The sequence below is a fragment of the Tamandua tetradactyla genome, chromosome 9 (assembly GCF_023851605.1).
Source record: "Tamandua tetradactyla isolate mTamTet1 chromosome 9, mTamTet1.pri, whole genome shotgun sequence".
Taxonomy (NCBI): Eukaryota; Metazoa; Chordata; class Mammalia; order Pilosa; family Myrmecophagidae; genus Tamandua; species Tamandua tetradactyla.
The window spans coordinates 105,282,708-105,309,968 of NC_135335.1; the positions used below are offsets into that span (position 1 = coordinate 105,282,708).

A 27,261-nucleotide genomic window follows, 5' to 3' on the forward strand; every position below is an offset into this window, starting at 1 on the left:
CAAATTCTCTCAGAATTTGTCAGTGAAAATTTTAATCTTTCCCTCAGTTTTGAAGGACAATTTGGCTGGGTACAGAATTCTTGGCTGGAAGTCTTTCTCTTTCAGGCTCTTAATTATATCATACTATTGCCTTCTCACCTCCATGGTGCCAGGTGAGTAGTCTGAACTCAGTCTTAGGTGGTTTCTCTTGCCGCTTTCAGGATTTTCTGCTTCTCTTCAATATTTGACATACTGATTAGTATGATTAGTCTTGTGGAAGGTCTACTTGGATTTTGTTCTATTTGGAGTTCATTGGGCTTCTTTGATTTGCATATTTATGTCTTTTATAAGGGTTGGGAAGTTTTCTTCCATTATATCCTCAAGTAATCCTCCTAGTCTTTTACTCTTCTTTTCTATGTGACACTGATAATTTGGGGGGGGGGGGGGGGGGGGGGGCAGTGCATGGTCTGGGAATTGAACCCAGGTCTCCTGCATGGAAGGGGAGCATTCTACCACTGAACCACCCAGGCACCCAGACACCAATGATTCTGATATTTGTGTGCTTTGTTTTCCATCATTTCCCTAAGATCCAATTCAAACTTTTTCCATCATTTTTGCCATTTGCTCTTTTGTGTGCTCAAAATCAGTTGTCCTTTCCTCTAGTCAACTTATCCTTTCTTCTGCCTCTTCAAATCTGCTGTTGCGTGCCCCTAGTATATTTTTAATTTGGTCTACAGCATCTTTAATCTCTATATCTGCTATTTTTCCATTTCTTTTTTCAAATTCTTCTTTATGCTATTCTAGTGTTCTCTTGATCTCCTTTATGCCATTAGCCACCCCACTGATTTTATTTTGTAGAGTCACATGAACATCTTTGATTAGTTGTTCCAAGGTCTGTGTCTCCTCTGCTGTTTTAATTTGGTCATTAGGCTGGGCTGTCTGTCTGCATCATATGCTTAGTGATCTTCTTTTGCCTTCAAGGCATGTAAATATCTTGATAGGCTTACTTTGGAAGTTGATTTCCTTCAGTAATCTAAAGCTTTGTATTTGTGGGACAGCTGTGGACAGGATGTGGGGGATGGGGTGGGACACAGTTGGGTGATGGGTTGCAGCATAGGTGTAAGCATGGGTAGGAATGTTATGCTGGTGTCTGTGAGGGTGGGTGTGGGGCACAGGGTCGTAGAGGTGCAATGTGGGATCCATGGGGTCAAGATGCAGCTCAGGCAGGCCTTGGAGCTCAGAGGCAGGGTGCAGCATGGGAGACACAGAGGTAGGGCACAGCAGAAGGCAGATGAGGGGGGCTGTGTGAATGCACAGGGGCTGGTGAGGAGGCAGAATGTAGGTGGGCATGTGGAACGTGGGACTCATGTGTATAGGGTATGAGGTACGGGGCACAGAGGTCACAGCACAGGGATGGCAGGGTCAAGTGTGTCTTTGTGCAGGGGAAGGTGTTCAGGGGGTCTGGGATGCCAATGCATGAATGTGTAGGGGTGAGGCACAGGTCATAGGGGTTACAGGACATAGGTCGGGGGCAGGTGATGTCAGGTGGGCATGGCTGTGCAGGTGTGGAGGGTTGGGGCAGGGGTGCATGCATGTAGCATAGCTGTGCATGTGAGCACCTCCCAGGTATGGGAGCAGGGCGCTTGTGCAGGGGTTGAGGGGGCAAGAGTGTGCATGTGTGCAGAGCAGGGGGCTGGAGTGCAGGGATCACGAGGTCGATGCATGGATACGTGGGCACCCAGTGGGGAGGATGTGTCTATGTGTGTGTGCCGCACGCATGCAGGGCACGGGGCCTTGGCAAAGCTCAAGGGTCTGGGTGGGGTTGCATGACTGTATGGGCTGGGGGCGAGTGTGGCTGGGGTATGAAGGTGAGCGCCCACAGGCAACCACCTGCAGGGTGGGGGACGTGAGGGTGGAGGGGCTGCATGCAGGTGCACAGCTCTCAGGGTGGGCGGGGTGAGACTATACCCTTGCTGAAAGGCTTGAAGCTACATATAAAGAAGGTGCAGTGTTATTGTAAGGAAGGAAGTAATAACATGTGGCTGAAATGATGATAAAAGTATTCAAGAAAAGCCTAATGTCTACTGTCTATTGACAATTTAAAACACTTTTTGCTCGCTTCTGTCTTTCTTCCGCATCTCAGGGACTGAAAGGGTTGAAGTTACATATACCTGAACCCCTTGTTAGTAAGACTTTGGGTTATATTCTGCCAATGACTGATGCACAAAATTTGGGAGGCAAAAGAAACATGGCACCATATTATTGTTTCTTTAACAGTAGCAAGTCAATGCATGAACTACAGTATTTTTGAGGATATTTAGTGACTTTTTTGGGGCATTTTCCTAAGGACCACCTACTTTCACACTCCAGGCAGTCATGAACATTGATGACAATTTCCTGTGGTTGTCTGAACTTCATCATTTGATGTTAGGAGCAAACCTGGAATAAGTAGTAGTTTTCTTTAGCTTTTTTTTCCCCCTGCAGCCGTTTCAAGCACTTATATCCTTGTATTAAGTCCTTTCCTACTTAAAATACCTGTTTACGGTATTTTAGCTGAGCCTATTGAAATGACCAGGGTTTTGGTATGGATGGCTAAGTGGGGGTAATCAAGAGCACTGTAGTCTAACAATTGACAGAAGCAGAAATGAATCATCTTATCATCATCCCCATCACCATCATGCCTTTAGAAGTCCTTACTATGTGCCAGGTGCTGTTCTAAGCACATTGTAACTCACTCAATCCTTAAAATGACCACTGACTAGTTGCTATAATTATCAGCATTGCAAACATTAAGAAATGGGAGCCAAGAGAGGTCAATTAAATTTGCCTAAAGTCACAAGACTACCAAGTGGTGAAACCACAATTCAAGTTTGGACAAAGAAGGGTATATGTAAGAATATATTGAAGATATGACCAGAGAGATTGAGCCAAGACATTGATGGGTGGCCTTAAGTATTATAAATTATTAGTTTTGTTAATTTTTTAATTAAAAATATTTGTAGACTTATAAGAACTTGCAAAAAGAAAAAAAGAACAGAGATATCCTGTATACCCTTTCCTCAGCTTCCCACAAATGGTAACATCATATATAATTATAGTACAATATCAAACCAGGAAACTGACATTGGTAAAATACTATTAACTAACGTATAGGCCTTATTCAGATTTCACCAGTTATTTTTCTAATGTACTCTTTTGTGGAGGGGAGTATTTGGATACAATGTTATCAAATAAATTACTACATTTAAACTCAAAAACTTAATTATATAGTTTTAAAATGTCTTAACAGATTTTCAGAACAAAATTATAGTGTGATGATTGAGAATGGTCTTAGATTGTCTTCGTAGAAATACAGTGCCCACACCCTTGGTGGTAACAGTTCCGCTATAGTATGTGTTACTGTGACCCCAGCCAGAAAATTGTGTTCATCTATGCCTGGAGAAACATGGTAAATGGATGTCGAGACGTGATGATGAAGGTCTGAATTCCTTACCATATGGACAAGGATTGAAAGAGTAGGCACAGTTTATCCCTGAGAATAGATGGTGTGGACGGACGTGGTGGCAAGCTGCCTGTCCAGCCTCATTTCACACTTACACAACACACATTGTTAAGCCAAGCCCCACTAAAACATGAGCATTGATACCTCTTTGCACTTGGTATGCCAGATTCTCAGGAAGACCTCCATGATTCTTAGTAATCCCTTCTTGGATATAGAGAACATTTACTAAATGAGCCACACCATATAGCCCAGTGGCTCTCAAAGTGTGGGTCCCAGATCAGCAGCATTAGCATCACCTGAGAACTTCTTGGGAATGCAAATTCTTGTACCCTATCTCTACTAAACCAGAAACTTTGGGGGCAGGGCCCAGCAATTTGTATTGTAACACGCCAACAGGTAAACTGATGTGTGCTAAGCTTAGGAACCACTGATACTGCCCTTAACGACCTGGGGTCTTACACTGTGTGGTGAGGTTGTAAATATGATATCCTCTCTCCCCAAAACTTGTAAGCTCTGTTCCCATTCAGCCCAAAACACCTCCAAGCAGACAGTGTATTGACTGATTCAGGGGACTCATTGTGCCTCTATTTCAAGAATTGTGTCTGTTCTGATACATATCTGGAGTTGGCTTTCATCCTAGAATAAGAGCTTCCTCTGACTTCCCAGGATTTAATGCAGTTCACTGTTTATCAAAGACAAGATGTTTGAAACTATGCCCTCCATCAACAACTGTAAATGTTGCCAACACACTTTTGACATTGAACCAAGAGCACAGACTTTGACATTTCCTTAAGGCTGACTACTACATAAATTTGGCAATCCGTACATACCCTAGGCTGACAATCCGTACATACCCCAGTCAAAAGAAAGTTAGCAAGCTGGCCTTACCATGAAGTTGGTTTCATATCAAAGCTCAGGTGTGAAAGCAAAGAACTGTAGCCTTCCATTCTAGTCTGTCCTCAGTTCCCTAAGCACATTGGAGTTGACTGCTTCCATTAGAAGTTACCAGTCTTGTTTTCAGAGATATATCACATAATCAAAGAGTATTTACTAAGCGACTGCTGGCTACATACATTTCTTATGTAGGTACTAAAATTCTTAGAATCATAGCCTGTAGGTCATTTACATATTAGTTCTGTGACTTTGGACAAATTGCTATAGCTCTGTTCCTCAGTAAAATAGTTCAACTGCATCCATGTAGTTGTAAGAATTAAAAGGAATTAATACATGTTAAGTGCTCAGGACAGAACCTGATATTTGCTAAGCTTTCAATAAATGTTAGTTATTATTATAGTTAATGCTGTTTCATATCAAACATTATTATCTCACCCCAATAATGAATTGCTGGACTCTGGATATGATCAGACATCAGGAATTCTTTACATCTTAAGGTAATCTTTTAGATTATCGAATAGCTCTACTTATTGGCAAACTCTGATTTATGCTGAGCTGAAATATGCTTCCCTGTAATTTCTATCCACTGGACACTGTTTGGTCCATTACAGCACTTTATAAAAGGATTGCTTCATGGCATTCCTTCATATATGCAGACTACTGCTATTTCTTCTCTCCTGCCTCGTAAACAAACAGCTCCTCAAATAACATAGCAGCAAGAACAGTAACACCTGCTTTACACTTTGTAAAGTTTTAACACTTAGATCATGTCATTTGAGCCTTTCAATACACAGGTTAAATATTACCACCACCACCACCATTTTATAGGTCAATAAATTCAGGCTCAGAGAAGGAATTGACTCCTGAATGACAAGGTCACAGCCAGTAGGTCATAGTGCTGGGAACAGCACATAGGCTGTCTAGTGCAAAGCTCTTTCCTCTACCATGTCTATTTTAAAATGCACACTTGGATTTTAAAATAATCCAAGTGCAAATAATCCAATTGCACACTGAAGAAAACTCTGCATTGTCAAATACACCCTTTTATTGCTGCATTGATTAGAATCCAGCCAGAAAAATAACCACTCTATATCTTCCGAACAGGGGTAACGTAATACGTGGTTACACATATGATGAGAGAGTTAAGAAACCAAACAGAGGATACAGAAGCAACCCAGAGATTAGCCAAAGCAGGAAGCCACTGCTATCCATAGGACACGGAAGCAGATAGTATTCCCAAAATCCAGGAGCCAGGTCAGCACAGTGGAAGCAGAGAATAGAGCCACAGGAAACAGGGTGTGGGAAAAATAATAATCTTGCTCCTCCCCTCTTCCCACCCTCAGGTCTTCAGTCCATGCTCTTCATTAACTAAACATACCTGGAAACCAGGGAGCAAGGGAGCTTAGGAAAGGCGGCTCTTGGATTATAGAGCAGAGCCAGGGAAGTGTGAGGAACGGATCTGAGAGCAACGTGGCTGTTAGATGCACAATTTCTTGGTGGCACAGTTTCTTAGTGGCCTACTCACGCTTCTAAGACACATTAAGCTTATTGTTAAGACCCAAGTCATTTTACATGTTCATTCTTTTTTTTTTTTAATTTTTTATTAATTAAAAAACTACAAGAAACAAACATTCCCAACACATACACTCAGCAATTCACAATATCATCACATAGTTGCATATTCATCATCATGATCATTTCCCAGAACATTAGCATCAATTCAGAAAAAGAAATAAAAAGACAACAGAAAAATATAACAAACAGAAAAAAAATATTTTACAGGTCATACCCCTTACTGATCCCTTGCATTGATCACTAGAATTTCAAATTAAATCTGTTTTAACATTTGTTCCCCCTATTATTTATTTTTATTCCATGTGTTCCTCTCATCTGTTGACAAGGTAGATAAAAGGAGCATCAGACACAAGGTTTTCACAATCACACAGTCACACTGTGAAAGCTATATCATTATACAATCATCATCAAGAAACATGGCTACTGGAACACAGCTCTACATTTTCAGGCAGTTCCTTCTAGCTTCTCCATTACATCTTGGATAATAAGGTGATATCTACTTAATGCATAAGAACAACCTCCAGGATAACCTCTCGACTCTGTTTGGAATCTCTCAGCCATTGACACTTTGTCTCATTTCACTCTTTCCCTTTTGGTCGAGAAGGTTTTCTCAATCCCTTGATGGTGGGCCTCAGCTCATTCTAGAGTTTTTCTCAATCCCTTGATGCTAAATCTCAGCTTATTCTAGAGTTTTTCTCAATCCCTTGATGCTGAATCTCAGTTTATTCTAGAGTTTTTCTCAATCCCTTGATGCTGAATCTCAGCTCATTCTGGGATTTCTGTCCCACTCTGCCAGGAAGATCCACACCCCTGGCAGTCATGTCCCACATAGACAGGGGGAGGGTGGTGAGTCTGCCTGCTGTGTTGGCTGGAGAGAGAGGCCACATCTGAGCCACAAAAGAGGTTCTCTTGGGGGTGACTCTTAGGCTTAATTTTAAGTAGGCTTGACCTATCCCCTGTGGGGTTAAGTTTCATATGAACAAACCCCAAGACTGGGGGCTCAGCCTATAGCTTTTACTGTCCACACTGCTTGTGAGAATATCAAGAATTCAACTTGGGGAAGTTGAGTTTTCCCCCGTTCTCACCATTCCCCGAAGGGGACTTTGCAAATACTTTTCCACTCACTGATCAAGTCACTCTGGGATTCATCAGGACATCACCTGGACAAACCAACAAAATCTCATGTCCTATACCAAGTTCCATGTACTTAAGGTGTTCAATCAACTATCTACATAAGTTATATTAGGAGATGCACTAGTCAAAGTATAGATTTGTACCAAATAAACATTTTTTGCTTTAGTCTCACACATTAGTTGAAATTTTAAAATATTAAGTACCGTCTATTTTCAGCACACTGCAGTAATGACATTCTTTTGTTCTTCCTCATGCAAAAACTTTTTAAATTTGTACATTTAGTCAGTATCATTATATACTCTAGGCATTCCTAGATTACACCATCTCAATCTTTATCGTCTTTCTTTGTGATTTCATTTATGCCCCAGCCCTCCTCCCTCTATCATTCTCATATGCAGCTTCCTTCAGTGTTTTAACATAATTGTATTACAGTTAGGTAATATGGTGCTGTCCATTTTTGAGTTTTTATATTCAGTCCTGTTGCACAATCTGTATCCCTTCAGCTCCAATTATCCAATATCTTACCCTATTTCTATCTCCTGATGGTCTCTGTTACCAAGGAAATATTCCAAGTTTATTCACTAATGTCAGTTCATATCAGTGAGATCATACAGTATTTGTCTTTTTGTTTCTGGCTAATCACACTCAGCATAATGTCCTTAAGGTCCATTCATGTTGTTACATACTTCATAACTTTATTCTGTCTTACAGCTGCATAATATTCCATCTTATGTAAATGTCACAGTTTGTTTAGCCAACTGTCTGTTGATGGACATTTTGGCTGTTTCCATCTCTTGGTAATTGTTAATAATGCTGCTATAAACATTGGTGTGTAAATGTCCATTTGTGTCCTTGGCCTCGTGTCCTTTGAGTAGAGACAGCATATAGATGGGTCCTGTTTTTTAATCCATTCTGCCAGACTATGTCTTTTGATTGGAGAGTTTAATCCATGAACATTCAGTGTTATTACTGCATGAGTAGTACTTTCTTCTACTATTTTGCCTTCTGGATTTTATAGGTCATATCTAATTTTCTTTCTTTTTACCTTTACTCATAGTCTTCCTTTCTACACTCTTCTCCACACCTCTCTCTTCTGTCTTCATATCTGTCTCTAGTGTTCCCTTTAGTATTTCTTGCAGAGCTGGTCTCGTGGTCACAAATTCTCTCAGTGATTTTTTGTCTGAAAATGTTTTAATTTCTCCCTCATTTTTGAAGGACAATTTTGCTGGATATGGAATTCTTGGTTGGCAGTTTTTCTCTTTTAATAATTTAAATATATTATCCCACTGTCTTCTCGCTTCCATGGTTTCTGTTGAGAGATCTGCGCATAGTCTTATTGGGCTTCCCTTGTATGTGATGGATTGCTTTTCTCTTGCTGCTTTCAAGATCCTCTCTTTCTCTTTGACCTCTGACATCTGATTATTAAATGTCTTGGAGTATGTCTATTTGGATCTATTCTCTTTGGGGTACGCTGCACTTCTTGGATCTGTAATTTTAAGTCTTGCATAAGAGTTGGGAAATTTTCAGTGATAATTTCCTCCATTAGTTTTTCTCCTCCTTTTCCCTTCTCTTCTCCTTCTGGGACACTCACAACACGTATATTCATGCACTTCATATTGTCTTTCAATTCCCTGAGTCCCTGCTCATATTTTTCCATTTTTTTTCCTATAGTTTCTGTTTCTTGTCGGATTTCAGATGTTCCATCCTCCAGTTCAGAAATCCTACCTGTTCTGTCTCTTGAAATCTACCATTGTAGGTTTCCATTGTTTTTTCATCTCTTCTACTGTGTCTTTCATTCCCATAAGTTCTGTGATTTGTTTTTTCAGACTTTCAGTTTCTTCTTTTTGTCTTTTCCTTGCCTTCTTTATATCCTCCCTCAGTTCATTGGTTTGGTTTTTTTTTTCCTTTCATTTTTTTTTTTAAATATGGAACGCTTCACGAATTTGCGTGTCATCCTTGCACAGGGGCCATGCTAATCTTCTCTGTATCGTTCCAATTTTAGTATATGTGCTGCCGAAGTGAGCACCATTGGTTTGGTTTTTGATGAGGTTTTCCATGTCTGTTCGTACATTCTGAATTAATTGTTTCAGCTCCTATATGTCATTTGAATTGTTGATTTGTTCCTTTGACTGGGCCATATCTTCAATTTTCCTAGTGTGATTTGTTATTTTTTGCTGGCATCTAGGCATTTAATTACCCTAATTAGTTTATTCTGGAGATTGCTTTCACTTCTTTTATCTAGGGTTTTCTTGCTGGATGAATTTGTTGTCTATCTGTTCTTTGACATTCTGTTCAGCTTTATCTGGACCTTTAGCTTAAGTTTTGTTTAACAGAGGAGAATTTTTCAGTTCTTGTTTTCTTGTTTCTTGCCCTGCTTGTGTGGTGCCTTTCCCCCACACACACTTAGGAGGGTCTGTTTAGATATTATAGACTGCAGCCAGATTTTCCCAAACCAAACTGGCCTCTTATCAGGAGGAAAGAGTCACCTGTGTCGATTTTCCCTGAGGGTGAGACCCAGCAGGTTGAAAGACTTTCCTGTGAGGTCTCTGGACTCTGTTTTTCTTATCCTGCCCAGTATGTGGTGCTTGTCTGACTGCAGGTCCCACCAGCATAAGGTGATGCGGTACCTTTAACTTTGGCAAACTCTCCCTGCTGGGGGCGTGGTGGAGACAGAGGAGAGGTTATAGGCTGGTTTTAATGACTTCAGATTACCAAGCCCTAGTGTCTGAATTCCTTGATGGAGGGATTCCACCTGGGTGGGGCTTCACCCCTCCCCTGGGGAAGGCACAAGCTCCAGATAAGCCCCCAAAAGAGCTCACTTCTGCCTATGCCTGGGGCAGTTGCAGCCTGAAAAGTCCTGCCACTGTATCCAGAGGCAGTCAAGCCTTTGTAGATACACAGCCATAAAAACCTCTGTTTCCTTCTTTTTTTTTTCCCCTTTTTCTGTCAGTCCTGCCCCCTTGGCGCCGGGGCAAAAATGAGCAACCTCCGCTTTGATCAGGTTCACCTAAGCTGGGGGTCTATTTTTAGTAGTCAGAATTTGTTAATTAGTTCCCAAATTGGTGTTTGATTGTGCCCAGTCCCTGCTGCTGGTAAAGTTCTTTCCTTTCCCCTCTGGGAAGCAGCCTGTGGGGGAGGGGCACTGGCTGCCACAGCTTTGGAACTCACGGTTCTGGGGGGTGCTCGCAGCCAGTCCAGCTGGTCCAGACTGGGGTACGCTGTGTGTCCAGTCACTGATGTGGCCCCAGGAGCTGTTCTGTACTGTTTCTGGTTATTTAGTAGTTGTTCTGGAGGATGAACTAAAATGCGCACATTGTTAAGCTGCCATCTTGACCCAGAAGTCCCTACATGTTCATTCTTAATGAATTAGTTCTTCTTTTTGTATTTGACAATTCACTTTTTGAATATAAGCAAGGGCATTACAGTTAGCTTAATTTCATTGTTTGACATTTGGCCAGCCTTTCACTTGCTGAAAATCTCCTTCATTTCATCTAGTTTTGAATAATCTAAACAGTAATAAACATTATTTATGTACCTAATCAAACTATTATTGGATATTCTGAACAGGACAGGGACAACATTTGAGATCAATACATAAAGCAACTGGGATGAGGCAAGTGACCTACTGGCCTCAGGTGCAAAACCTAAGGAGAGTACTGAAAAATGCAGTAATCAGGATAAATTACATTAGAGTGAAGCTTTTCTTTTTAAAATCAAAATTAATGTAAAATTTCATGATGACAAAATATCAAAATCATTAAAACAGAATTCATGATTGATGAGCATTGATCAATATCTCAACCAATTTCAAATTCTCCTTCCTGTCTTCCCTACACGTTTCATCTAACAGTCAAAGATATGACTAAAGACTTTGTAAATACCATCTAAGTATTTTAATATTTGATGTCCTAGAATCTAAAACATTAATTTACTAACAGTACAGAGACTGAGAAAAAATTCAGGATCAGATCTAGGTTGGTCAGGTCTGAAGCTTATATAAATTAGAGGAAGGCTTTAATGAGATTCCTAAATTACTTTTGAGTCAAGTTAGACATAGGAAAAACATCTTGCAAGCCCTGAGACACTTTCAGAGGAGGTGCAGGGGGAGGGCATCTGGTGACAACAGTCAGGTTCCTGAAACCCAAAGCAGTCAGACGAACAAGACAGAATACACCGTTCAACTAAAGGGCATGGACCAATTATAATAACCCATTTACATTCCTTAATTTGAATATCTAGACAACCTATCACAATAGCTCACTTATAATTCTTTATTTACGCGTTTACAAACCAATCACAGGAATGTATAGACGATCAATCATAGGAATGTATAGGCAACTAATCAAGAATATATTGACAGCCAATAGTTATAGCCCATTTGCAACACTTAATTTGAATGCTTTCTAACCAATTACAATGTACCAACATCTCAAAACCCCCATTTTCCTTTGTTTAATCTGATAAAAACCCTTGTGCCAAACAAACTGCATGTGTCTCTCTCTTGATCATGCCCCCACTCAACCCTTTAAGTATGTACTTATTTTTCTCTTCAATAAACTTTTCTCACTTGCTTATACCTACTTGTCTCTTCCTTGCATTTCTTTGTGCAAGAAGACAACGAGCCTGGAACTGGGCTCCGGTGACAAAGGAGCTCTGGCAACACTGAGAACCACATAAATATACCTCCCTAAACTCTTTTAATTACCAAATGTATCCACAACTCTACATCCCTTTAGCCAAATCCCCAAAATGTGGTCACTGCAATGCTACCTTACAGGAGGGAGTATGTGACAAAGGGCAAGTCAGGGTGAAAAGAGAAAGCGGTCTTAACTAATTGTGGTTAAAATATTTTGCATGCTTTCCAAAAACATATATTCTTTTGAACATATGGTGCCCCTTCTAGGGCTAGGGAAGGTGCCATTTCAAATCACGTTTTATTACCTTCACGGTAAACCTTACTTGGAATTTAGTCAAAACTCATAGTAAAACTTCACTCATGTAAAAACGAATTACAGTAGCAACTTCCCTTCTTCATTATTACACAGATCTAATTTCTTCCTAGATCGAGTCATACCTTCTGGCCAAAATTCTTTTTCTATTTATGCATAGATTGGAATAAATGGTTTTGAAGATGCCCTCTAATTTTAAAATCCTGCCCCATTTTGTAAAATAAAGGAGGGCTGTTTCAGACATATCCCAAAACAAAGATAACAGTCAGTGGTCTGAATATAAAGTGTTTTTCTTTTGTATAATTTTTCATATACAAAATTGCATTCTCAATTAGCAAGAAGAACTAAATTCACTGTCAGTTTTTACTAAAGAAGACAAATATCCAGTGTGTTTTAACCAGATAACCAACTACGAAAGAAAAAATAACTGAGCATTAAATTTCAAAAGATGGTCTTCCTATTGGTGCTTGTTCAAGGGAAGTGCTCACAAAAATAAGCTCAAATGAGGCTGGAGGGAAGTGCCTGAAAACGTAGAGCTGTATTCCAGTAGCCATGTTTCTTGAAGATGATTGTATAATGATATAGCTTTCCCAATGTGACTGTGTGATTGTGAAAACCTTGTGTCTGATGCTCCTTTTATCTACCTTATTGACAGACAAGTAAACCATATGGATTAAAAATAAATAAATAATAAGGGGAACAAGTGCTAAAATAAATTTAGTAGATTGAAATGCTGGTGATCGGTGATGGGGAAGGGTAGGGGGTATGGTATGTACAAATTTTTTTCTTTTTTCTTTTTATTTCTTTTTCTGGATTGATGCAAATGTTCTGAGAGGTGATCATGGTGATAAATATACAACTATGTGATGATGATGTGAGTTATTGTTTATATACCAAGAATGGAATGATCATATGGTAAGAATGTTGTGTTTATATGTTGTTATGTTTAAAAAAAAATTTTAAATTAAAAAATATACCAAATGATAACTTTAAAAAATAAGTCATTGGATATAACAGGGGAATTTAAAGAAATGATTTGAAAATGCTAATATGGATGCTGTAAACACAAATCCATAAATATCTCAAGTTTAATAGTTGAAAACTGATTGTCTTATGAAGTAGTATCATTGACTACTTAGAGTATGGAAAACTTACATAGAGAATGGAAAACTAATTCACAATGAATGACAAAGTCAATGTGTTAGGAGGTAGTAGTATAGGCTGGTAAGAAAATCTAAGCAAAGATTGATTTGTCAGAAAAAAGTATTTTCAGCCTTCAATTTGGAGATGGTAAATACCCATTTTAGAACAAGAGGCACAGTATGACTCAGCTACATTAAGTGCATTTCCTTATTACTCTGGAAAACCACCCACAAACAAGAGTCAGCTCTCTGCTTAAATCATAATAAATTTTCATAACTCTTTAAGTTTGTAAAGTTGCCGTTGACTCTTAATAAAATACAGTGGAAGGCATTGTAATTTCTTACTGGTTGACATTTAAATGCTGGATTTGATTATTTAGCTCTTGCTGCTTTTTAAGAGTCAATGTTTTAAGGAACAATTTGCAATATCACAGACTTGGCAGTGTAGAAGCATGGATTGCACATTCCAAGTCCATAGTAAAAAATAAAATAATATAAAATCTCTTCCACTTTATCAAGTGTGGTACTATTTTGACAATGACCTAATTTCTTTCAGAAGATACAAATGATACTTGTTTTAGTTGTTAATCATTCTAATAAGCACTATCTAGTATTTTGACCCATTTTGCAATTCTTGATTTGTTAGTATTATGTTTATTATTCAATTTTCTTGGTTGTTTTTAGGAACATGTTTACAATTTTATCAGAATACATAGAAATAAAATTTGATTTTACTTCCTCTCCAAAGGAAGAGGAAGTCAATCAATAATTGTACAGCTAATGACTTCATATCTTAAAATCTTAGAGCTGCCACTATAGCAAAAGGTGGAAAGAATTTAAATATATTGAGTCTTGTTATCAACAAACACCATTTAATGGTTTCAGTTGTCCTTAATGGAGGGAAAATGGACAATGTACAAACATATTTGTAACAACCTGATTCCATGTGGTCTTGTTTATGCAAAAGAGGTCAAGAAAAACACTAACCACTCACTGAATTCAGCTTCACATTGTGGTAATGAACTAGTTCTCCTCAGTAAGTTATTTTAACTACTTGCAGAGAGAACAAAATGTATATTAGCATATTCATCATTATACTTTGAAATAAGTTTTGACACTCATTACTCATGAATAAAAGAATGTTGAGGCAATGAAATCCTCTGAGGCAATTTTCATAACACCAGGACTTATTTCTTCATCCCAAATCCTCCACTACTGAGGGATTTTTTGGAACTTGAACTTAATGCTTCAAAGTGCATATCTGAAAAGAAAATAAAATTTAATTTTTGAAGCTGAGCTTTTTATTTCACATATTTCCCCTCAAGAAGATGCAGCAGATGCAATTCAGAAGATACAAAACAACTCTAGTTTGCTTTATGTTGATAGAAACGTTTAGATTCTCATTCTGATCACAATTCATATTTTCTCTTGTATACATGAAAAAGATGAAATATTAGACCTGCTTTGAGCATAAGGTAATTTCCCATCTCCTGTAATATTAATTAGTTTGTTGGAAATGCTTATCTTTAAGTATACTATAGTACCATCTGCCATTATTATTTATAGAACACTTGTATTTCAGAGTATTTTGATGAGTTTTACAGTCATTTCTCATTGTATCCTCTGCAGCTGTATTATTTCTCTCATTTGCTGCACAATGAAAACCATGAATAAGGATATTAAGGCCATGATTTACACTGTGCCAAAAATATGCATTTGATTCCATCAATGCAGCTAATTCAGTCATGGAGGAAAAAATAGTAGCTCAATCAAAGCATCTGGCACTATCTGGACAATAAAGAAAAAAAATAGATACACAAGTTTGCAGACATGATCTAAATGGATGATATGGCCACTCAAAATATGTTTGTTACAACAAAACGTCACACCTAGCTTCTATCCAAGATATGAATTATTATGGAACAATAATAGCTCTTCTCTAAATGGAACGTTTTTCCTGAACAAAAAAAATAATACTTTTTAAATGACTACCTACAAAACAGCTTTATTTTTTTCAAAAAGGGAGTAGTTGGAGAAGTGTGGGGGAGTTTACTATGCGCATTTGAAATTAGTCCTGCTCAAGCTTTTACCCTCATTAAGAGTTAAGTTTCCACCAATTGTGAATATTTTGAAGAAAAAAAATGCTAGCTGATAATTACTGAGTCTTGACTCTGTGCCAGCCATTATTGTGGATCATTTCAACAAATCCTTTGAAGGTTCATGGTCTTAACAGGTGGGCTTTATGCCTGACAGGTGATATAACAGCCTCAGACAGAAATGCCAAGGAACTTGCCCAGAGTCACAAAACTGGTTATGGTATAGCTGGGATTTGGACTCAGGTGGTCTGACCTTAGAATCTGCATGCTTTACCATTTTCATCAGATGAAAGTAAAAAATCCAAAATTCATCATGATGTAAGATGTAGAGTTCAGCATGACGTCCTTTACTTTGACTTGTCCTCTTACCAACCCCTATGGACTCATTCCTTGGTTCTCGGTAGAGACCACATTGTGAGTAAAACCTGAAATAGGTTTTTCACTAATAACTCTCAAAACAGCAGTACTTTGACACTCACCTGATGAAGTGTCACATAAAATGGGTGGGTTGGTGTTCTTCCCTCTTCTGCATATGATGTACCCATACACAGCATGTCTTTAGCCACCGAAAGCTCCAGAATATACACCCTTGCTTGGACAAGTGAAAGAGCAGAACATTGCTTATGGTGATTCCCAGGACTAGAGGCCCTGGGTGGGTGGGCCTTGTGTTCACGTTTAAAAGGAACTGGAATAGTAAAAGGATAAACAATGGCCTGTGGCTATAGCAGCTAGAAGTACCCTTATGATATCAGTCAGATGTTCTCTACAGACTCCATAAGTAAGAGGATAGAAAAGAACCTCAGTGAAAGCTGAAGTTTCTATAATAATGAGTAGGAATGAGAGTCCAGAAAATCAACATTGTAAGTGTTCATCTCACAGATTGCACAAAATAAATGAATTCACTCCTCCCACAATGCCCTTTCTACACTAACTCTGATAAATAGCATTTTCAACAGTTCTCACTCCACTTTGATGGTTTTGATTTCCATTTTTCCACTCTACTTGAGCTCACTACGCATTATCAGTAATATATCATACTGTGATTAGCAAGATCTGAGTTTATCTCTTCATACAGCATATAATTGTCACCAGCCAAAAAAATTAAATTGACATTTTATGTAAAAATAAAATGTTTGCATTCAAAGTTAAAATGTAGGTTTAGGAAGAAATCCAAAGGAAATACACCAATACTATAGGAGCCACATAAGTCCCAAGACAACGTCATGTTATCCAAAGCTAATAATTTCTGTTCTGTTTTGTTTCATGCATCTGACATCTTCAGGGGCTTATAGATAAGAAATCTTTATTATTTCTTTTTGTGGCAATGATCACTTCTAGAGGTTCCTAATAGATAGTTGAAAGAACAGGCATGGTCTAAAGGATTTTACTTTCAAGGCCAAAATTGTAAGTAGATTGTAAAGAGGTATGTCAAGGAGAATAAATAGAGCACATGCACACACACATGAAGACACATGCATAGTTTTATGTCCCTTGGAAGAGGGACAGGCATTTCTGCTCAGAATTAGCAGTACCAAAGTGACATGTTGGACATGGTAGGCAGCTGAAGCAAAGGGACCAAAAATCTAGTTTTCTGAGTTTCTAGGAAAAACACCAAGATTCGATATTCCCAAAGCTGTGGAAGTCAAACTTTAGGGGTTCACCTTAGAAACAAACTCCTTGCCTTAAATGAGGCTTGGACAATGAAGAGAATCCAGCCTTTCCCAGCCCCTAATGGAACTGTGAATTTTGAGTGCCTCAGGGCTTCATATGAACTGTACTCCCAGTACCTTTCCCTCAATAGAAAAAACTTCCATCTATACTCTGCTTTGCTTATGACATCTGTATTAATGATTATTAACAGGGCCTCATTTTGTTAGAGCACTTTGCATTTTACAAAAGTATTTCCACACAATTATACAATGTACTCCTCATAATATCCCTGAAATAGAGTCTGGGTAGTATTTTCCTTGACTTGAAGATGAGGACACAGACTCAGAGAAGGATGTGGTCTAGGTTAAACAGCTAGACAGTGACAAAGGCCACTCTTTTGACTTTGGGACAGCTTACCCTGCCACAGCCCATGCTGCCTCTCCCGTTGTGGCCAAGCTTCCAAAGACATGAACAGCTAAGCTACTGGGAAGTTTCATCGTTAAATTGTACTTCTGCCCATGAATTTGGTAGAAGTTGGGCCTCTTTAAACATTTTTGGATCAAGTGAAAAAAAGAGTTGAATTATATTTTGCTTGCACTCTCTGTCTTCAGATTTTATTTACCACTGACTCTATAATGATGAATAAATTAACTTCCCAATGATCAATCTCTCTGTCTCTAAAATGGAGAAGATGATATTCTCCACCTACTAACATCACTTGAGTGAAGGAACTCATGCTTCTAAAATGCTGTGAAAGATGCTTTCAAAGAGATGCTCTAGAAATAGAAATGTGAGATTTATATTGAATACATTTAAATGTGATTTTTAACTGAAATTAAGGTTTCACCAAATATCTTGCCAAACTGAACTCATCATGATTTGTGTTATTATTGCTTTTTTTTTTCATTTTCACTTTAAATGCCTATGCAGTAAACATCATTTCGAATTTTCATTGTCTGTCATTTTACAGCCCCTGATAAGGACTGAAATCTTCTCTTGCACCCTCTACCAGACACTTCACTTGGTTTGCATTCACTAAGGATAAACATGGCCTATTTTGCTCTATGTAGGCAAGAACATGCTCTTTAGACACTGGTTCAGGAAAAGGATGAAATGATAAAGCAGGCTTTGCATCATCACCAAAATTGCAGCTCTGCTACATAACCCAGCAACGGGACTGCTGCCCTGGTGATCACATCACAGCGACAGTCTTCGTTAGTCAGGCTGTCAGGCCTCCCACTCAAGGGAACTACAGAATGGATAATCTCTCCAAAGACAGCCTGAGGTGCAGCAACGAGACAGCTGAAACTTCCTAATGAATGACTTTACTTCAGCAAGCCACAGTTCCTGGGGATAAAACCACTGATCCAGGGAGGCAGCTTCGGCTTGCAAATTTCATTCAGTATTTCCTTCTTGAAAGGACATTTTTAGATAAGAAATGTAAATTTTCATGCTGGACTAGGTTGTCTAAAGCACCTGAACCAACACATTGTTTTCCACAAAGGTGCCGTCGGCTAACAAGGTTGACCTTGAAATGATCCAGAAACGCTTTTCTGAAAGAACCTGAAATTCACAAAGAAGAATTTTCATGAATGATATTTGACATCATCGACTATTTATAGGAAGTTGACTTTTCTAAATTGGACTTAGAGTCGCTTAGCTTTTCTACCTTTCTCTTGTTTTCAGGACAATAAGTTAATACAGTTCTAAAAGTCTTCTCAGAAATAGCCAAATTGTCTCTTTAACACACCTGTCGAGGTACTTCACTTAGTCCTACTCAACAATGTCTATCACAAAAGGACAAGTTCATTCCATAAAGGGTGCTATTTATATGTTTGTTTTCTCAAATACATGGATTTTTAGCTCAATATATTCAAAAAAATTCATTCTTCCTCATGGTTCCTGCCTTATATTTTGAACATTTTGGTTAGAGATGTGCTTCTTGTGCTGTTTGCTTTATTTCAGTAAGTAAGCAATGCTCTTCCTTCTGGTTTTCAGGAAAGTGTCTTTCCATGCATCTCACATCCATTTAAAGCAGGCACAAAATGACTGGAAAACAAATCACAATAACTGCAAAGTGGTTGGTAGATGGAATATTACAAAACCCAGAGAGTCTCTCTACTTCACATTCATGAGAAACTTGTCCCTTCAGACTTTTGAATGCTTTAATATATTAGACTGGTACTGTGGCAACAGTGCTACATAAATAATATTAATATATTTGGTAATTTTTCTAAAAATCCCAGTGTTTCACTGGAAAAAAAGTCATTTAAAACACATCAAAAACATAAGACAGTGTCTGTGGAACTGAAATAAGTGATATTTCTTAAATGTTAGTAACAGGCTATTCTTTATTCTGAAATAATATAGAAGGAAAAAGAGAAAGAGCCTACTTTCCTCACAGGAAATTTGAGTTTTGTGATATGTCCTTTAATTTCTGCATTTTTTTTAAATAAAAAACTCTCAACTTTCAATAATATATTGACACAGCCTAAGTTTCATTTTTTAAAATATGCTTCAACTTTGATTATTAATTCTTGGATATCTTTAAATACACAGAAAAGTTTCATTCTTTAATCACTATGTCTCCCTCTCTTTATTTGTGGTTTTGTTCTTCTGTCCAATACAAGATTTTTCTTCTAAAAAACCATGTTGCAGTGCTTATGCTATGAATTCTAAGAGCAAAGCCATTTAGAGTCTGCGAATCCTGCATAAAAATTTCAAACTGCTACACTATACATTACCACGGATTTTTTACTCCACTAAAGCAAACCAGCTATTATATGCCTGACATAAAGCATATTTCTACTTTCAGTTTTTAGATAAGCCCATAAAACGTGTCAATAAAATAACAATTCTAAATGACGCAGTACATTGACAATGTTACTAAGTTCAAGATGAAATTCTTTTGATGGTTCTAGGAACACTGAAGAAGATTATTTTATAACTTCCTTTCCTAGATAATTATGACATCTTGCTGTGCTTAGTTAGCATTGTCACGTCAGCTCATACTGACCGAGAAAACTGGTGTGGCTATATTCAACTTCTTATCTCTAGGAGACTTTCATCACTCTGCAGCGTATTTTAAAATCAATGAGATCTTAAGTTATCCCCAGGACACATTTCAAATTCATCAAAATGAATCTTATATTCATTCACATTCTTGTAGACTTATTTTTCCAGTTGTGCCAACCTACATTGAAGGAATTCACTTTTATTCAAAACAAGGACTCTGCATTTCAATTTCAGTCCTTCCTCTTTGATTCCAGGATAAAATCGTGTTGCCGTTTAATACAATTATATACTTCAAAGTTGAAATCACAATTACTTGATGATGAGTCCAAATCTGTGCAAGATTAGTGATTAGAGAAGCATATCCTGCCCAAATGCATTTCTTTTATTGTCATTTACCAGATGGTACCTGTCATTAATTTTTGTGAATAACTTTTACCACCAGAATCGTAAGTGGTTGTAACAAGCTGATAAAATGCTAATAATAAAAAACCTAGCAGAGCCTGAATAAATTTGTTGAGCCTGGATTTATTTTTCTGCTGCTCTGCTTAATGAAGTAGAAAAATAAAGTCATACACTTTGTAAAGGATTGACAATTTTTATCCTACCTTTTGTAGGGGAAGTGATTGAAATCAAAGGTGCAGCAGCTTGGAAAGTGGGTCATGCCTGGGGTATTTTAGCCACATTAGACTCACATGGGATAGAAATGAAGCTCTCATAGGATGACCATATACTATATCTTCCAAACCCAGACACTTTCTACTGGCACAAGGCATGATGGTGACCTTCCTAGACAAACAGAGGTCCACGGTCACCGTCCATGTGCACAATGTCTCCGGTACTGTACAACCATTCAATATCAGTGAGAAAAAACAAAATCAGATTATTTCATTCATAGCTACACAAACGTATTACGAACTATGTGGAGAGTGAGTTGCTGCATGGTGCATTGTGGGAACACAGGCCCAAATTCAACAGAAACTTTCAGAGAATGACTATTTTCTGACTTACAAAGCACGAAGGGTCTAAGGAGCAGGGGAAGACACTGCTGCAGGTCTCCCTCCCAACAAGGCCTAACTGCTTGAATCAGGGTGGGTGAATGGCAGCTCTGGACTCTCCATTTGATGTCTGATGGGAGAGACAAAAGGACAAATCTGTCCTGCCAAGGATCGGGTATTTATATGGCCTCTGGGGAGGGGGCCTTGCCACTGAGATTTCCCGCCCTGATAAGTCTGCCCTGGGGCTGCTTGTTTCCTTCATCTGGGTTCAAGGTATGGTCAGGCCTTTTCTTTAGATGGAGCATCTTCCCTTAGGGCTGCAGAATGGAAACACATTGAAAACAGACAAAGGGAAGGTGGGTAGGCCAGGGTTCTGAGCATGTGCCTGTGACATCCCGAGCACTGTGTGATAGAAATTGAAGGATGCACCTCAGTCAAAGTAAAAATAAAATTATGTATCAGGAACGGCATGAAATTTACTCAGTTCAGGTGTTCTGACTTCTGCACTGAACCAAGAAGTGACAAGTTCCATGTCACTTCTAAATACATAACTCCTTTCCTCACTATATCATTAAAATAAATCCATTAAAGCTTACCCTTCTAGGGAGATCTCAAAATAAAATGTTGGATGAAAAATTCTTATTCTTTTATATTCAATATGATACATCCACATACTTTGTGAGGTAGGTTCTTCACAGGAAGTGATGCTGAAGGAAGAGGCTATACAACCTGATAACTGTAATTTTCAGAATAAAGGACTACCCACTTGCTTTCTTCTAAACCCAAAATGTCTACCGCAAGCCAAAGTAAGCATGGACTAAAGTTTATTTTTAAACATTTCAATTGTATCATTATAAGGAAATACAAATCTTCAAAAGTCAGTTGCAAACCTTTCCTTATTATCTGGGTTGTAAACTTGACTTAGTGACCAGGCCATCCAGTTGATTTCTGGGCTATCATTTTCTCCCACTAAAAAGGAAACTTTCTTACCGAGGTGAGGTAATAGATTAAACTTCTGAACTACAAAATTATGATGCCAGAAATGGTAATTAATTCTCTATTTACCCAAATATTGTCCTACAGCCTTAAAGAGGCGGGCTTTCACCCTGAGCTAACTGAAAGGTTCAAGATCTTTTGAAAGCAAGTTTTGATTACCCAGGTCAATTACTAAATAATTGGCAAACAATGTTCCAGGAAGCACTTATTGAAATCTTAAAAGTTATTCCAAGTAAAACATTGTCCCAGAGAAAATAAGTTTGGAAAAACCTTCACACTCTGTCCCTCTCTTGGAAATTCACAAGGCAGATTTAAGATATTAAAGTTTTCTGAGAAGTCATGAATTGACCTAAAGGAAACTGTTTAATTTATTTAACCCGATATTTCTCAAAAGAATTTGCCAGTAGAATACATTTTTTTTCAGGAATATTTTATGATCAAAATGAATTTTATATTCCTTAGAACACAGTAGGGAAATTTTTCCAAAGGTAATTGAGAAGTGACCATAAAAGAAAGAAAAAGCAACAAAAGGAAATTCAAATGCAGGAAATGTTTGTGACTTGCCTTTGATTTTGTCAGTCAAAAGAGAATAAATTGCTTTCACTTTGGAAGAATTTCTTAACTTGATTTCCCTTGGAGCATGATGAATAACAAAAGTAATGATTGAAAGGCTCTGATAAAAAATTAACTGTTAAATATAAGATACACTCTTTACAGAATGACAGCAGTACAATAACATATAGATTATAGATAACCACTGACGTCAATATAGAAGAGATAAAGAGGTAATATGCACAGGAAACTATTAATAAAGACATGATATTAAAATAATTTAAAAAGGAAGAAAACCATTTTCATTTGTCCTGTTATTATTTTTGAACCATAAAAAGTTGCCTTTGTCATAAGTCAACATGTCAAATACTGTCAATTTCATGTTGTTCAACCTAATAGACTCTAATACAGTTATTTTCCTTTACAGCTGAGAAAAATAAGAAATCAAGCAGTATTTTGTCTATGATTCCTCAGTTAGCAGTTGGCCCAGGTGCTTCAAACTTGATAAAATACAATTCATGTCCCAAGCTTTTCCTGCTAAATCATGTTTGTTTTCATATTTGCTTATTTTTGTTTTTGTTTTAGCTACATGATATTTCTTATTTTGGGAAATGATTTTTGCCATTATTTTTGTATTTTAAACATAAAATACAACATGAATTATTTCTCTGAAGGTAATCATAGTTTTTTTCCTCATGCATTGGGACTTGGAAAATGCATTCATTTGCATATTTACATTTAGGTCAAACAATTTGGTTTTCACTGCTATTCTTGAACGCATTTATAAAGTCTGCTGCAAAACTAATTTTAAAATGCAGTTTGTGAGTTACCATGTTAAAGTTAAAAAGATTTCTCTATTGTTGACTACTTCGTTCTCTCAAGCAATTGTGAAATATTTGGGTATACATGTGTATCTATACACATACATACATGCACAGTTCTGAAAAAAATCTGAGTAATATATCATATTAATTTATTACAAAACTCAAAAGTTATTCTGTTTCTTTATTTGTCTAGGTAGCAAAGTCGTATTTGGAAGAACATATAACCGCTTCAACTCAAATATTTTAGGTAAAGCCAGAAAGCCATATGCTTCTCTTGGGCCAATTTCAGTCAATTGCTCTTTTCTGTGACTAATCTATATTGACAACATTCCTTTGGAGTTTAATCCTTAGTCTCTCTCTAACAAAACTGTCAGTCATATCTATAGGTTAATGAATGGAAACATGGAGGTTTGTCATTAAAGGATAGATGGAGGTAAATTCACATGTGGCAGGTGAACCTTGCTGCTATAAAGTTGCAGCTTCACAACACACATACATTCCTTCACCTCTAGTGATTATGTTATGATTTCTATCAATATAAAAGAAACAAAGAGAACTAGCTGCAATAGCTGCAGATATTTCAGAAACAGTAAAGTGATCTATCAACAAGTCTAAAGAAGGGAATGGTGACAGATTATGATATCTGCTACTAAAAGTTTTTTTTCAAAACAACAATGCAATTAAATGAAGAACAATATCCTGTTCCTAGTCTACTAAACTTCCCAATTGAGCTTTAGCTCAAATTTAATCATGAATTTAAGAGAAGGATGCAAGATTAATCTAATACTTTATATTGACCAGCTAAGAATCCACAGAGGAAAAAAAATACTCAGATATTGGTGAAACTCTTGGGTGGTAGGTACAACCTCTGGTCAAGTTCTTCAATAGCCTGCCAAGACAATCCGCCACATCTCTTCAACTATAATTGAACATTAACACCAATTAAACCACTAAAACTCAACCCCAGAAAGAAACTTTTGGTGAAGTCACACTTTTCTCAAAATGGTCGAAAGAACGATTTTGAAAGAAAACCAGATTTCATATTCAGAATTTGAAAATCTAAGGAACCTGTAAAAGCTTCATCTGACACTAAGCCAAGGGAGTTCACTTTCAAATGTCTAGAGGTCCCTAGTGAGTGAAGCAGTCAGGAGAGGGCTGTGGGGAGGGCTCCTAGAGAGGACAGCTGCTCCTCTGCTCCCACTGATTGTCAGTATGTGGAGATGCAAATACAGTATTGCCTGACCATGAAGTTGTTCAAAAGAAGTTGGGAAATCTTCATTTTTACCTGTACTCTCCCAATGATTAAGGAATGGCAATTACTTGCAAATGTTTTAAAACCCTCTGTATTCAAATGTGTCTGCTGCTAATTTCCTATTTCAGCTCTTAAGACTTGCTTTCCTTCTGTGTGGATTCCATCTTCCCCTTCCATTCCTACCAGCTTTGGACTCACATCATGTTCTCAAATGCCTATTACTGGAATACAATTACATGCCTGTATTAGAATATATTGACATTCATCCTGTACACAAATTCCTAGGAAAACAGATGGCTGAGAATTTGTGTGTGTGTGGTTAACTTTCATGCACAGAAATATGTTAGGTTTTAAGAAACTGACTATCAATATATTTAAAATCTAGTTTTTTGTACTTTTAAGTCCAATCTAAAAAGAATAGAATAATCATATGTATTTAACAAAACATTTTAAGGAGACTCTATAAAGTTTCACTAATTAAGTTTATGTTTTCAGAAACTTAAAACCTCCAGATTGTTCCTATGCCAGATAAGCCCAAAAACTTAGAGGTAACAGTTGTATTCCCCTACTCCATAATGTCAACATACCTTTTCAACTTGAAGAAGGTAGAATGATCATTGCCCAAATATCCATGGAGACTGAGAGAATGATGAAATGAGAGGGAGGAGTTGTAACAGTGAAATTAGGATTTAGTAAATGATTGTAAAAAATGATTATGACTACTGAATCAATATATAGATTTTTCTTTTTAGTTTCTAGTGTACTAGAACAGCCAGAAGGAAGGAATTGTAGAACTGTAATCCATGGTATACCTTGAAATCTACTCTATAACTACTTGTCAAACTGCACTTTGAAATTTGTACATATGTTATATTTTACAATGAAAAATGTTTAAAAAAAAAAACCTAATCCATTCCTGTGGGTGTGAACCCACTCTAAGTAGGAACTTTTGATGAGGTTATTTCAGTTAATTTGTCTGTCTTAATCCTATCACTGTAGTCCTTTATAAGTGGAATGAAATTTAGACATAGAGAAAGCCAAATGATGAGCAAATCAATTCCCATTGTTTAACCTGATCCATTTCATGGTATTTTCTTAAGCAGCCTAGAAAACTAAAATACTTAGGCTGGCTGAGGTTTCATGTACAATGAGTGGTATGAACTAAGGTACTTTCCTGTTTAAGTTGCTAAGGAGATGTACCAAGACCTATTAATTATACAGGATATAGGGATGATCTCCTAGATCTCAGAGGTCATATATTCCACAGCCCTGGGTTTGAGTCATATCCAATACTTGGATAGAGCTGGTCTATACAGGTTTACATGAATTGATGGTTATAATTTCAGGAATCATGCATCATTTAAAATTAAATTATATAAACTTACAATTAAACAATTTATATTAAAAACATAAGCAATAAGTATTCAGAATTTATCACTATCTAATTGTTTTGCTGCATTTTACTATGATCTATGTTTTGAAATTATTTACTTCTGTTTTATCTGTATGGTGGAAATACTTTATAACCACATGCTACTGCGCCACATCGTCCTGAGTCTGTGTTCAGTGAAATCACACGGCTAGCTTGAATTAGGTCATGGTAAGTGTATTTACACCATGGCAATTAGCAAATAAAAAAATCAAGGCTCCCTCCACCCCCACCCCACCCCCATCATAGGAATGAGAAGTTACCCATTTATCAGGATACCACTAGGTATATCATTATCTGATTCTCTATGTGCACTCCCTCCAAGGTTGCTGCATCATTTGCTAGGATTTTGTATCTCTTTAGCTACTGAGATATTTAAACATCTTCCATGTGGTTCTAAAGGTCTTTGAAATTAATGTAATCCTGCATTTTTTTTACATTCTTTCTTTTTAGAAGGACCACAGAATCAGATATTAAATTGTTGTCCCATTGAAATTCTCTTGGTATGTCCAACTTGCGTGGTCATAACTGTAAAGTCATTTTGCAGCCACTAATCCCAAAGGAGATCAAAAGAAAGGCATTGTTCCTTTCTTTCATTTATACCTGTTGCCTGATTTCTTGTCGCAGTAATCGGTTACAGGCCCAGAAGATAGAATTTTATCTAACTTGCTTGGTTGGGTTAAAATATCTAATCCTTCAGTATTTTGTAGCATAGACAGTTCAGTAAATTTGCTATTTTTATATCTACTTGGAAGGGAAGTTGTTGCACCTTACTCATTAAAATCAATTTTGCTTTGCATATAAATATATTATAAGGCTACTCTCAGGGGCCAAATCTATATAGTCTATTCAACTGAATTCCAAATATTGATGAACCATGATATTAGATTTTAACACTGCATATGGGAGTTTAACTTTTTTATTTGAATTCACTAATATAATTAAATTGTGGCAATTCAAACAAAGAGATGCTTTCCACTACTAAAGTTAATAAGGCATAAAGTGATCCTAGAACAAAGCACGAATCTAAGCATCTATAGAGTAGAATCTCCTGAGAGTCAAGAAAAAATAAAATGGAATCTACAGGTTTCTCTTTTAGAACAGTTTATTCCAAGCTTCAGCCACATACTGATTCTCCTATGCATGCAATTGCTATAAAATACCCAAACTGATTTTCTCTATGTATCTTATGAAAATTCATGTTAGTCAAAAATAGTTACACTGATTTTCATTAGATCAAAATCTTTGTCATGTTAAAAAGGTCTGAAGATGTTTCA

At 37.3% G+C, this 27,261-nt stretch overlaps 1 non-coding gene across 1 annotated transcript; it reads right to left on the minus strand.

The window, feature by feature from the left end:
• Positions 1-9,003: 9,003 nt before the first annotated feature.
• Positions 9,004-9,110, minus strand: LOC143647548 (U6 spliceosomal RNA). The gene has a single exon (XR_013158160.1). It is a non-coding gene; the product is annotated as a U6 spliceosomal RNA (small nuclear RNA).
• Between the last annotated feature and the right edge of the window lie 18,151 nt (positions 9,111-27,261).